At 28.2% G+C, this 12,917-nt stretch overlaps 16 non-coding genes across 16 annotated transcripts; all 16 read right to left on the minus strand.

The window, feature by feature from the left end:
• Positions 1 to 400: 400 nt before the first annotated feature.
• TRNAR-UCG (transfer RNA arginine (anticodon UCG)) lies at positions 401 to 473 on the minus strand. Its single transcript has one exon. It is a non-coding gene; the product is annotated as a tRNA-Arg (tRNA).
• A 673-nt stretch (positions 474 to 1,146) lies between these two features.
• TRNAR-UCG (transfer RNA arginine (anticodon UCG)) lies at positions 1,147 to 1,219 on the minus strand. Its single transcript has one exon. It is a non-coding gene; the product is annotated as a tRNA-Arg (tRNA).
• A 673-nt stretch (positions 1,220 to 1,892) lies between these two features.
• Positions 1,893 to 1,965, minus strand: TRNAR-UCG (transfer RNA arginine (anticodon UCG)). The gene has a single exon. It is a non-coding gene; the product is annotated as a tRNA-Arg (tRNA).
• Positions 1,966 to 2,637: 672 nt separating this feature from the next.
• TRNAQ-UUG (transfer RNA glutamine (anticodon UUG)) lies at positions 2,638 to 2,710 on the minus strand. The gene has a single exon. It is a non-coding gene; the product is annotated as a tRNA-Gln (tRNA).
• A 673-nt stretch (positions 2,711 to 3,383) lies between these two features.
• TRNAR-UCG (transfer RNA arginine (anticodon UCG)) lies at positions 3,384 to 3,456 on the minus strand. The gene has a single exon. It is a non-coding gene; the product is annotated as a tRNA-Arg (tRNA).
• A 1,418-nt stretch (positions 3,457 to 4,874) lies between these two features.
• On the minus strand, positions 4,875 to 4,947 carry TRNAR-UCG (transfer RNA arginine (anticodon UCG)). The gene has a single exon. It is a non-coding gene; the product is annotated as a tRNA-Arg (tRNA).
• A 672-nt stretch (positions 4,948 to 5,619) lies between these two features.
• TRNAR-UCG (transfer RNA arginine (anticodon UCG)) lies at positions 5,620 to 5,692 on the minus strand. The gene has a single exon. It is a non-coding gene; the product is annotated as a tRNA-Arg (tRNA).
• A 673-nt stretch (positions 5,693 to 6,365) lies between these two features.
• Positions 6,366 to 6,438, minus strand: TRNAR-UCG (transfer RNA arginine (anticodon UCG)). Its single transcript has one exon. It is a non-coding gene; the product is annotated as a tRNA-Arg (tRNA).
• Positions 6,439 to 7,111: 673 nt separating this feature from the next.
• On the minus strand, positions 7,112 to 7,184 carry TRNAR-UCG (transfer RNA arginine (anticodon UCG)). The gene has a single exon. It is a non-coding gene; the product is annotated as a tRNA-Arg (tRNA).
• Positions 7,185 to 7,856: 672 nt separating this feature from the next.
• On the minus strand, positions 7,857 to 7,929 carry TRNAQ-UUG (transfer RNA glutamine (anticodon UUG)). Its single transcript has one exon. It is a non-coding gene; the product is annotated as a tRNA-Gln (tRNA).
• A 673-nt stretch (positions 7,930 to 8,602) lies between these two features.
• On the minus strand, positions 8,603 to 8,675 carry TRNAR-UCG (transfer RNA arginine (anticodon UCG)). The gene has a single exon. It is a non-coding gene; the product is annotated as a tRNA-Arg (tRNA).
• A 672-nt stretch (positions 8,676 to 9,347) lies between these two features.
• Positions 9,348 to 9,420, minus strand: TRNAR-UCG (transfer RNA arginine (anticodon UCG)). The gene has a single exon. It is a non-coding gene; the product is annotated as a tRNA-Arg (tRNA).
• Positions 9,421 to 10,093: 673 nt separating this feature from the next.
• On the minus strand, positions 10,094 to 10,166 carry TRNAR-UCG (transfer RNA arginine (anticodon UCG)). Its single transcript has one exon. It is a non-coding gene; the product is annotated as a tRNA-Arg (tRNA).
• Positions 10,167 to 10,839: 673 nt separating this feature from the next.
• Positions 10,840 to 10,912, minus strand: TRNAR-UCG (transfer RNA arginine (anticodon UCG)). The gene has a single exon. It is a non-coding gene; the product is annotated as a tRNA-Arg (tRNA).
• A 672-nt stretch (positions 10,913 to 11,584) lies between these two features.
• TRNAQ-UUG (transfer RNA glutamine (anticodon UUG)) lies at positions 11,585 to 11,657 on the minus strand. Its single transcript has one exon. It is a non-coding gene; the product is annotated as a tRNA-Gln (tRNA).
• A 673-nt stretch (positions 11,658 to 12,330) lies between these two features.
• Positions 12,331 to 12,403, minus strand: TRNAR-UCG (transfer RNA arginine (anticodon UCG)). Its single transcript has one exon. It is a non-coding gene; the product is annotated as a tRNA-Arg (tRNA).
• Between the last annotated feature and the right edge of the window lie 514 nt (positions 12,404 to 12,917).

Here is a 12,917-nt window from a genome sequence, read left to right on the forward strand (position 1 = left end):
AGTTTAAAGACCAAAGGGTTAGAGATTCTTCACTTTGAATCATGTTTGATCTGATTTCATTATTATAATCCAAACATAAGATGTTATCTTTATGTAAAAATATATAAACCTAGATGACAAACTTTGATCCAACAATAATTTTAGTTATTGATTCTGAAAGAAAATAATAATGTTTAGTATTCCACAATACCCAAGCCTAGAATTTTGAGAAACCTTAAATCAACTTAAAGATACATTGACTGCTGTGCAATCTACAAAGTTTGCTAAATAGTTTAAAGAACAAAGGTTTTGAGATATTTTACTTTGAGCTGTGTTTGTTCTGATTTCATTATTATATTCCTTACAAAATATTTAATCTTAATGAAAAAAATACAGTATAAACAAATAACATTGAATGCAATGACCACGAAGGGACTCGAATCCTCAATCTTCTGATCCGAAGTCAGACGCCTTATCCATTAGGCCACGTGGTCAATGTCTGTCTAAAGATTAACGCCTAAGAAAGTATAGTAATATAAAGATTCAAGTAAAAAACACATTTGTTTTGTTTCTTTGAGACAACTGTTTTGGATAATCTTACACTCAGATGACAAACTTTAATCCAACAATAATTTCAATTATTAATTCAGAATAAAACTAATATTGTTTAGTATTCTACAATACCCCATTCAAGAAGTTTGAGAAACCTTAAACAAACTGAGAAATATATTTAATGGTTGATGTGCAATCTACAAAGTTTACTGAATAGTTTAAAGACCAAAGGGTTAGAGATTCTTCACTTTGAATCATGTTTGTTCTGATTTCATTATTATAATCCAAACATAAGATGTTATCTTTATGTAAAAATATATACACCTAGATGACAAACTTTGATCCAACAATAATTTTAGTTATTGATTCTGAAAGAAAATAACAATGTTTAGTATTCCACAATACCCAAGCCTAGAATTTTGAGAAACCTTAAATCAACTTAAAGATACATTGACTGCTGTGCAATCTACAAAGTTTGCTAAATAGTTTAAAAAACAAAGGTTTTGAGATATTTTACTTTGAGCTGTGTTTGTTCTGATTTCATTATTATATTCCTTACATAATATTTAATCTTAATGAAAAAAATACAGTATAAACAAATAACATTGAATGCAATGACCACGAAGGGACTCGAATCCTCAATCTTCTGATCCGAAGTCAGACGCCTTATCCATTAGACCACGTGGTCAATGTCTGTCCAAACATTAACGCCTAAGAAAGTATAGTAATATAAAGATTCAAGTAAAAAACATATTTGTTTTGTTTCTTTGAGACAACTGTTTTGGATAATCTTACACTCAGATGACAAACTTTAATCCAACAATAATTTCAATTATTAATTCAGAATAAAACTAATATTGTTTAGTATTCTACAATACCCCATTCAAGAAGTTTGAGAAACCTTAAACAAACTGAGAAATATATTTAATGGTTGATGTGCAATCTACAAAGTTTACTGAATAGTTTAAAGACCAAAGGGTTAGAGATTCTTCACTTTGAATCATGTTTGTTCTGATTTCATTATTATAATCCAAACATAAGATGTTATCTTTATGTAAAAATATATACACCTAGATGACAAACTTTGATCCAACAATAATTTTAGTTATTGATTCTGAAAGAAAATAACAATGTTTAGTATTCCACAATACCCAAGCCTAGAATTTTGAGAAACCTTAAATCAACTTAAAGATACATTGACTGCTGTGCAATCTACAAAGTTTGCTAAATAGTTTAAAGAACAAAGGTTTTGAGATATTTTACTTTGAGCTGTGTTTGTTCTGATTTCATTATTATATTCCTTACAAAATATTTAATCTTAATGAAAAAAATACAGTATAAACAAATAACATTGAATGCAATGACCACGAAGGGACTCGAATCCTCAATCTTCTGATCCGAAGTCAGACGCCTTATCCATTAGACCACGTGGTCAATGTCTGTCCAAAGATTAACGCCTAAGAAAGTATAGTAATATAAAGATTCAAGTAAAAAACATATTTGTTTTGTTTCTTTGAGACAACTGTTTTGGATAATCTTACACTCAGATGACAAACTTTAATCCAACAATAATTTCAATTATTAATTCTGAATAAAACTAATATTGTTTAGTATTCTACAATACCCCATTCAAGAAGTTTGAGAAACCTTAAACAAACTGAGAAATATATTTAATGTTGATGTGCAATCTACAAAGTTTACTGAATAGTTTAAAGACCAAAGGGTTAGAGATTCTTCACTTTGAATCATGTTTGATCTGATTTCATTATTATAATCCAAACATAAGATGTTATCTTTATGTAAAAATATATAAACCTAGATGACAAACTTTGATCCAACAATAATTTTAGTTATTGATTCTGAAAGAAAATAATAATGTTTAGTATTCCACAATACCCAAGCCTAGAATTTTGAGAAACCTTAAATCAACTTAAAGATACATTGACTGCTGTGCAATCTACAAAGTTTGCTAAATAGTTTAAAGAACAAAGGTTTTGAGATATTTTACTTTGAGCTGTGTTTGTTCTGCTTTCATTATTATATTCCTTACAAAATATTTAATCTTAATGAAAAAAATACAGTATAAACAAATAACATTGAATACAATGACCACGAAGGGACTCGAACCCTCAATCTTCTGATCCAAAGTCAGACGCCTTAACCATTAGGCCACGCGATCAATGTCTGTCCAAACTTTAACGCCTAAGAAAGTATAGTAATATAAAGATTCAAGTAAAAAACATATTTGTTTTGTTTCTTTGAGACAACTGTTTTGGATAATCTTACACTCAGATGACAAACTTTAAACAAACAATAATTTCAATTATTAATTCTGAATAAAACTAATATTGTTTAGTATTCTACAATACCCCATTCAAGAAGTTTGAGAAACCTTAAACAAACTGAGAAATATATTTAATGGTTGATGTGCAATCTACAAAGTTTACTAAATAGTTTAAAGACCAAAAGGTTAGAGATTCTTCACTTTGAATCATGTTTGATCTGATTTCATTATTATAATCCAAACATAAGATGTTATCTTTATCTAAAAATATATACACTTAGATGTCAAACTTTGATCCAACAATAATTTTAGTTATTGATTCTGAAAGAAAATAATAATGTTTAGTATTCCACAATACCCAAGCCTAGAATTTTGAGAAACCTTAAATCAACTTAAAGATACATTGACTGCTGTGCAATCTACAAAGTTTGCTAAATAGTTTACAGAACAATGGTTTTGAGATATTTTACTTTGAGCTGTGTTTGTTCTGATTTCATTATTATATTCCTTACATAATATTTAATCTTAATGAAAAAAATACAGTATAAACAAATAACATTGAATGCAATGACCACGAAGGGACTCGAATCCTCAATCTTCTGATCCGAAGTCAGACGCCTTATCCATTAGACCACGTGGTCAATGTCTGTCCAAAGATTAACGCCTAAGAAAGTATAGTAATATAAAGATTCAAGTAAAAAACATATTTGTTTTGTTTCTTTGAGACAACTGTTTTGGATAATCTTACACTCAGATGACAAACTTTAATCCAACAATAATTTCAATTATTAATTCTGAATAAAACTAATATTGTTTAGTATTCTACAATACCCCATTCAAGAAGTTTGAGAAACCTTAAACAAACTGAGAAATATATTTAATGGTTGATGTGCAATCTACAAAGTTTACTGAATAGTTAAAATACCAAAAGGTTAGAGATTCTTCACTTTGAATCATGTTTGATCTGATTTCATTATTATAATCCAAACATAAGATGTTATCTTTATCTAAAAATATATACACTTAGATGTCAAACTTTGATCAAACAATAATTTTAGTTATTGATTCTGAAAGAAAATAATAATGTTTAGTATTCCACAATACCCAAGCCTAGAATTTTGAGAAACATTAAATCAACTTAAAGATACATTGACTGCTGTGCAATCTACAAAGTTTGCTAAATAGTTTAAAGAACAAAGGTTTTGAGATATTTTACTTTGAGCTGTGTTTGTTCTGATTTCATTATTATATTCCTTACATAATATTTAATCTTAATGAAAAAAATACAGTATAAACAAATAACATTGAATGCAATGACCACGAAGGGATTCGTATCCTCAATCTTCTGATCCGAAGTCAGACGCCTTATCCATTAGACCACGTGGTCAATGTCTGTCCAAAGATTAACGCCTAAGAAAGTATAGTAATATAAAGATTCAAGTAAAAAACATATTTGTTTTGTTTCTTTGAGACAACTGTTTTGGATAATCTTACACTCAGATGACAAACTTTAATCCAACAATAATTTCAATTATTAATTCTGAATAAAACTAATATTGTTTAGTATTCTACAATACCCCATTCAAGAAGTTTGAGAAACCTTAAACAAACTGAGAAATATATTTAATGTTGATGTGCAATCTACAAAGTTTACTGAATAGTTTAAAGACCAAAGGGTTAGAGATTCTTCACTTTGAATCATGTTTGTTCTGATTTCATTATTATAATCCAAACATAAGATGTTATCTTTATGTAAAAATATATACACCTAGATGACAAACTTTGATCCAACAATAATTTTAGTTATTGATTCTGAAAGAAAATAACAATGTTTAGTATTCCACAATACCCAAGCCTAGAATTTTGAGAAACCTTAAATCAACTTAAAGATACATTGACTGCTGTGCAATCTACAAAGTTTGCTAAATAGTTTAAAAAACAAAGGTTTTGAGATATTTTACTTTGAGCTGTGTTTGTTCTGATTTCATTATTATATTCCTTACAAAATATTTAATCTTAATGAAAAAAATACAGTATAAACAAATAACATTGAATGCAATGACCACGAAGGGACTCGAATCCTCAATCTTCTGATCCGAAGTCAGACGCCTTATCCATTAGACCACGTGGTCAATGTCTGTCCAAAGATTAACGCCTAAGAAAGTATAGTAATATAAAGATTCAAGTAAAAAACATATTTGTTTTGTTTCTTTGAGACAACTGTTTTGGATAATCTTACACTCAGATGACAAACTTTAATCTAACAATAATTTCAATTATTAATTCTGATTAAAACTAATATTGTTTAGTATTCTACAATACCCCATTCAAGAAGTTTGAGAAACCTTAAACAAACTGAGAAATATATTTAATGTTGATGTGCAATCTACAAAGTTTACTGAATAGTTTAAAGACCAAAGGGTTAGAGATTCTTCACTTTGAATCATGTTTGATCTGATTTCATTATTATAATCCAAACATAAGATGTTATCTTTATGTAAAAATATATAAACCTAGATGACAAACTTTGATCCAACAATAATTTTAGTTATTGATTCTGAAAGAAAATAATAATGTTTAGTATTCCACAATACCCAAGCCTAGAATTTTGAGAAACCTTAAATCAACTTAAAGATACATTGACTGCTGTGCAATCTACAAAGTTTGCTAAATAGTTTAAAGAACAAAGGTTTTGAGATATTTTACTTTGAGCTGTGTTTGTTCTGATTTCATTATTATATTCCTTACAAAATATTTAATCTTAATGAAAAAAATACAGTATAAACAAATAACATTGAATGCAATGACCACGAAGGGACTCGAATCCTCAATCTTCTGATCCGAAGTCAGACGCCTTATCCATTAGGCCACGTGGTCAATGTCTGTCTAAAGATTAACGCCTAAGAAAGTATAGTAATATAAAGATTCAAGTAAAAAACACATTTGTTTTGTTTCTTTGAGACAACTGTTTTGGATAATCTTACACTCAGATGACAAACTTTAATCCAACAATAATTTCAATTATTAATTCAGAATAAAACTAATATTGTTTAGTATTCTACAATACCCCATTCAAGAAGTTTGAGAAACCTTAAACAAACTGAGAAATATATTTAATGGTTGATGTGCAATCTACAAAGTTTACTGAATAGTTTAAAGACCAAAGGGTTAGAGATTCTTCACTTTGAATCATGTTTGTTCTGATTTCATTATTATAATCCAAACATAAGATGTTATCTTTATGTAAAAATATATACACCTAGATGACAAACTTTGATCCAACAATAATTTTAGTTATTGATTCTGAAAGAAAATAACAATGTTTAGTATTCCACAATACCCAAGCCTAGAATTTTGAGAAACCTTAAATCAACTTAAAGATACATTGACTGCTGTGCAATCTACAAAGTTTGCTAAATAGTTTAAAAAACAAAGGTTTTGAGATATTTTACTTTGAGCTGTGTTTGTTCTGATTTCATTATTATATTCCTTACATAATATTTAATCTTAATGAAAAAAATACAGTATAAACAAATAACATTGAATGCAATGACCACGAAGGGACTCGAATCCTCAATCTTCTGATCCGAAGTCAGACGCCTTATCCATTAGACCACGTGGTCAATGTCTGTCCAAAGATTAACGCCTAAGAAAGTATAGTAATATAAAGATTCAAGTAAAAAACATATTTGTTTTGTTTCTTTGAGACAACTGTTTTGGATAATCTTACACTCAGATGACAAACTTTAATCCAACAATAATTTCAATTATTAATTCAGAATAAAACTAATATTGTTTAGTATTCTACAATACCCCATTCAAGAAGTTTGAGAAACCTTAAACAAACTGAGAAATATATTTAATGGTTGATGTGCAATCTACAAAGTTTACTGAATAGTTTAAAGACCAAAGGGTTAGAGATTCTTCACTTTGAATCATGTTTGTTCTGATTTCATTATTATAATCCAAACATAAGATGTTATCTTTATGTAAAAATATATACACCTAGATGACAAACTTTGATCCAACAATAATTTTAGTTATTGATTCTGAAAGAAAATAACAATGTTTAGTATTCCACAATACCCAAGCCTAGAATTTTGAGAAACCTTAAATCAACTTAAAGATACATTGACTGCTGTGCAATCTACAAAGTTTGCTAAATAGTTTAAAGAACAAAGGTTTTGAGATATTTTACTTTGAGCTGTGTTTGTTCTGATTTCATTATTATATTCCTTACAAAATATTTAATCTTAATGAAAAAAATACAGTATAAACAAATAACATTGAATGCAATGACCACGAAGGGACTCGAATCCTCAATCTTCTGATCCGAAGTCAGACGCCTTATCCATTAGACCACGTGGTCAATGTCTGTCCAAAGATTAACGCCTAAGAAAGTATAGTAATATAAAGATTCAAGTAAAAAACATATTTGTTTTGTTTCTTTGAGACAACTGTTTTGGATAATCTTACACTCAGATGACAAACTTTAATCCAACAATAATTTCAATTATTAATTCTGAATAAAACTAATATTGTTTAGTATTCTACAATACCCCATTCAAGAAGTTTGAGAAACCTTAAACAAACTGAGAAATATATTTAATGTTGATGTGCAATCTACAAAGTTTACTGAATAGTTTAAAGACCAAAGGGTTAGAGATTCTTCACTTTGAATCATGTTTGATCTGATTTCATTATTATAATCCAAACATAAGATGTTATCTTTATGTAAAAATATATAAACCTAGATGACAAACTTTGATCCAACAATAATTTTAGTTATTGATTCTGAAAGAAAATAATAATGTTTAGTATTCCACAATACCCAAGCCTAGAATTTTGAGAAACCTTAAATCAACTTAAAGATACATTGACTGCTGTGCAATCTACAAAGTTTGCTAAATAGTTTAAAGAACAAAGGTTTTGAGATATTTTACTTTGAGCTGTGTTTGTTCTGCTTTCATTATTATATTCCTTACAAAATATTTAATCTTAATGAAAAAAATACAGTATAAACAAATAACATTGAATGCAATGACCACGAAGGGACTCGAACCCTCAATCTTCTGATCCAAAGTCAGACGCCTTATCCATTAGGCCACGCGATCAATGTCTGTCCAAACTTTAACGCCTAAGAAAGTATAGTAATATAAAGATTCAAGTAAAAAACATATTTGTTTTGTTTCTTTGAGACAACTGTTTTGGATAATCTTACACTCAGATGACAAACTTTAAACCAACAATAATTTCAATTATTAATTCTGAATAAAACTAATATTGTTTAGTATTCTACAATACCCCATTCAAGAAGTTTGAGAAACCTTAAACAAACTGAGAAATATATTTAATGGTTGATGTGCAATCTACAAAGTTTACTGAATAGTTAAAAGACCAAAAGGTTAGAGATTCTTCACTTTGAATCATGTTTGATCTGATTTCATTATTATAATCCAAACATAAGATGTTATCTTTATCTAAAAATATATACACTTAGATGTCAAACTTTGATCCAACAATAATTTTAGTTATTGATTCTGAAAGAAAATAATAATGTTTAGTATTCCACAATACCCAAGCCTAGAATTTTGAGAAACCTTAAATCAACTTAAAGATACATTGACTGCTGTGCAATCTACAAAGTTTGCTAAATAGTTTACAGAACAATGGTTTTGAGATATTTTACTTTGAGCTGTGTTTGTTCTGATTTCATTATTATATTCCTTACATAATATTTAATCTTAATGAAAAAAATACAGTATAAACAAATAACATTGAATGCAATGACCACGAAGGGATTCGAATCCTCAATCTTCTGATCCGAAGTCAGACGCCTTATCCATTAGACCACGTGGTCAATGTCTGTCCAAAGATTAACGCCTAAGAAAGTATAGTAATATAAAGATTCAAGTAAAAAACATATTTGTTTTGTTTCTTTGAGACAACTGTTTTGGATAATCTTACACTCAGATGACAAACTTTAATCTAACAATAATTTCAATTATTAATTCTGATTAAAACTAATATTGTTTAGTATTCTACAATACCCCATTCAAGAAGTTTGAGAAACCTTAAACAAACTGAGAAATATATTTAATGTTGATGTGCAATCTACAAAGTTTACTGAATAGTTTAAAGACCAAAGGGTTAGAGATTCTTCACTTTGAATCATGTTTGATCTGATTTCATTATTATAATCCAAACATAAGATGTTATCTTTATGTAAAAATATATAAACCTAGATGACAAACTTTGATCCAACAATAATTTTAGTTATTGATACTGAAAGAAAATAATAATGTTTAGTATTCCACAATACCCAAGCCTAGAATTTTGAGAAACCTTAAATCAACTTAAAGATACATTGACTGCTGTGCAATCTACAAAGTTTGCTAAATAGTTTAAAGAACAAAGGTTTTGAGATATTTTACTTTGAGCTGTGTTTGTTCTGATTTCATTATTATATTCCTTACAAAATATTTAATCTTAATGAAAAAAATACAGTATAAACAAATAACATTGAATGCAATGACCACGAAGGGACTCGAATCCTCAATCTTCTGATCCGAAGTCAGACGCCTTATCCATTAGGCCACGTGGTCAATGTCTGTCTAAAGATTAACGCCTAAGAAAGTATAGTAATATAAAGATTCAAGTAAAAAACACATTTGTTTTGTTTCTTTGAGACAACTGTTTTGGATAATCTTACACTCAGATGACAAACTTTAATCCAACAATAATTTCAATTATTAATTCAGAATAAAACTAATATTGTTTAGTATTCTACAATACCCCATTCAAGAAGTTTGAGAAACCTTAAACAAACTGAGAAATATATTTAATGGTTGATGTGCAATCTACAAAGTTTACGGAATAGTTTAAAGACCAAAGGGTTAGAGATTCTTCACTTTGAATCATGTTTGTTCTGATTTCATTATTATAATCCAAACATAAGATGTTATCTTTATGTAAAAATATATACACCTAGATGACAAACTTTGATCCAACAATAATTTTAGTTATTGATTCTGAAAGAAAATAACAATGTTTAGTATTCCACAATACCCAAGCCTAGAATTTTGAGAAACCTTAAATCAACTTAAAGATACATTGACTGCTGTGCAATCTACAAAGTTTGCTAAATAGTTTAAAAAACAAAGGTTTTGAGATATTTTACTTTGAGCTGTGTTTGTTCTGATTTCATTATTATATTCCTTACATAATATTTAATCTTAATGAAAAAAATACAGTATAAACAAATAACATTGAATGCAATGACCACGAAGGGACTCGAATCCTCAATCTTCTGATCCGAAGTCAGACGCCTTATCCATTAGACCACGTGGTCAATGTCTGTCCAAAGATTAACGCCTAAGAAAGTATAGTAATATAAAGATTCAAGTAAAAAACATATTTGTTTTGTTTCTTTGAGACAACTGTTTTGGATAATCTTACACTCAGATGACAAACTTTAATCCAACAATAATTTCAATTATTAATTCAGAATAAAACTAATATTGTTTAGTATTCTACAATACCCCATTCAAGAAGTTTGAGAAACCTTAAACAAACTGAGAAATATATTTAATGGTTGATGTGCAATCTACAAAGTTTACTGAATAGTTTAAAGACCAAAGGGTTAGAGATTCTTCACTTTGAATCATGTTTGTTCTGATTTCATTATTATAATCCAAACATAAGATGTTATCTTTATGTAAAAATATATACACCTAGATGACAAACTTTGATCCAACAATAATTTTAGTTATTGATTCTGAAAGAAAATAACAATGTTTAGTATTCCACAATACCCAAGCCTAGAATTTTGAGAAACCTTAAATCAACTTAAAGATACATTGACTGCTGTGCAATCTACAAAGTTTGCTAAATAGTTTAAAGAACAAAGGTTTTGAGATATTTTACTTTGAGCTGTGTTTGTTCTGATTTCATTATTATATTCCTTACAAAATATTTAATCTTAATGAAAAAAATACAGTATAAACAAATAACATTGAATGCAATGACCACGAAGGGACTCGAATCCTCAATCTTCTGATCCGAAGTCAGACGCCTTATCCATTAGACCACGTGGTCAATGTCTGTCCAAAGATTAACGCCTAAGAAAGTATAGTAATATAAAGATTCAAGTAAAAAACATATTTGTTTTGTTTCTTTGAGACAACTGTTTTGGATAATCTTACACTCAGATGACAAACTTTAATCCAACAATAATTTCAATTATTAATTCTGAATAAAACTAATATTGTTTAGTATTCTACAATACCCCATTCAAGAAGTTTGAGAAACCTTAAACAAACTGAGAAATATATTTAATGTTGATGTGCAATCTACAAAGTTTACTGAATAGTTTAAAGACCAAAGGGTTAGAGATTCTTCACTTTGAATCATGTTTGATCTGATTTCATTATTATAATCCAAACATAAGATGTTATCTTTATGTAAAAATATATAAACCTAGATGACAAACTTTGATCCAACAATAATTTTAGTTATTGATTCTGAAAGAAAATAATAATGTTTAGTATTCCACAATACCCAAGCCTAGAATTTTGAGAAACCTTAAATCAACTTAAAGATACATTGACTGCTGTGCAATCTACAAAGTTTGCTAAATAGTTTAAAGAACAAAGGTTTTGAGATATTTTACTTTGAGCTGTGTTTGTTCTGCTTTCATTATTATATTCCTTACAAAATATTTAATCTTAATGAAAAAAATACAGTATAAACAAATAACATTGAATGCAATGACCACGAAGGGACTCGAACCCTCAATCTTCTGATCCAAAGTCAGACGCCTTATCCATTAGGCCACGCGATCAATGTCTGTCCAAACTTTAACGCCTAAGAAAGTATAGTAATATAAAGATTCAAGTAAAAAACATATTTGTTTTGTTTCTTTGAGACAACTGTTTTGGATAATCTTACACTCAGATGACAAACTTTAAACCAACAATAATTTCAATTATTAATTCTGAATAAAACTAATATTGTTTAGTATTCTACAATACCCCATTCAAGAAGTTTGAGAAACCTTAAACAAACTGAGAAATATATTTAATGGTTGATGTGCAATCTACAAAGTTTACTGAATAGTTAAAAGACCAAAAGGTTAGAGATTCTTCACTTTGAATCATGTTTGATCTGATTTCATTATTATAATCCAAACATAAGATGTTATCTTTATCTAAAAATATATACACTTAGATGTCAAACTTTGATCCAACAATAATTTTAGTTATTGATTCTGAAAGAAAATAATAATGTTTAGTATTCCACAATACCCAAGCCTAGAATTTTGAGAAACCTTAAATCAACTTAAAGATACATTGACTGCTGTGCAATCTACAAAGTTTGCTAAATAGTTTACAGAACAATGGTTTTGAGATATTTTACTTTGAGCTGTGTTTGTTCTGATTTCATTATTATATTCCTTACATAATATTTAATCTTAATGAAAAAAATACAGTATAAACAAATAACATTGAATGCAATGACCACGAAGGGACTCGAATCCTCAATCTTCTGATCCGAAGTCAGACGCCTTATCCATTAGACCACGTGGTCAATGTCTGTCCAAAGATTAACGCCTAAGAAAGTATAGTAATATAAAGATTCAAGTAAAAAACATATTTGTTTTGTTTCTTTGAGACAACTGTTTTGGATAATCTTACACTCAGATGACAAACTTTAATCCAACAATAATTTCAATTATTAATTCTGAATAAAACTAATATTGTTTAGTATTCTACAATACCCCATTCAAGAAGTTTGAGAAACCTTAAACAAACTGAGAAATATATTTAATGGTTGATGTGCAATCTACAAAGTTTACTGAATAGTTAAAATACCAAAAGGTTAGAGATTCTTCACTTTGAATCATGTTTGATCTGATTTCATTATTATAATCCAAACATAAGATGTTATCTTTATCTAAAAATATATACACTTAGATGTCAAACTTTGATCAAACAATAATTTTAGTTATTGATTCTGAAAGAAAATAATAATGTTTAGTATTCCACAATACCCAAGCCTAGAATTTTGAGAAACATTAAATCAACTTAAAGATACATTGACT

The sequence above is a fragment of the Pseudophryne corroboree genome, chromosome 8, assembly GCF_028390025.1.
Source record: "Pseudophryne corroboree isolate aPseCor3 chromosome 8, aPseCor3.hap2, whole genome shotgun sequence".
NCBI classification, from domain to species: Eukaryota; Metazoa; Chordata; class Amphibia; order Anura; family Myobatrachidae; genus Pseudophryne; species Pseudophryne corroboree.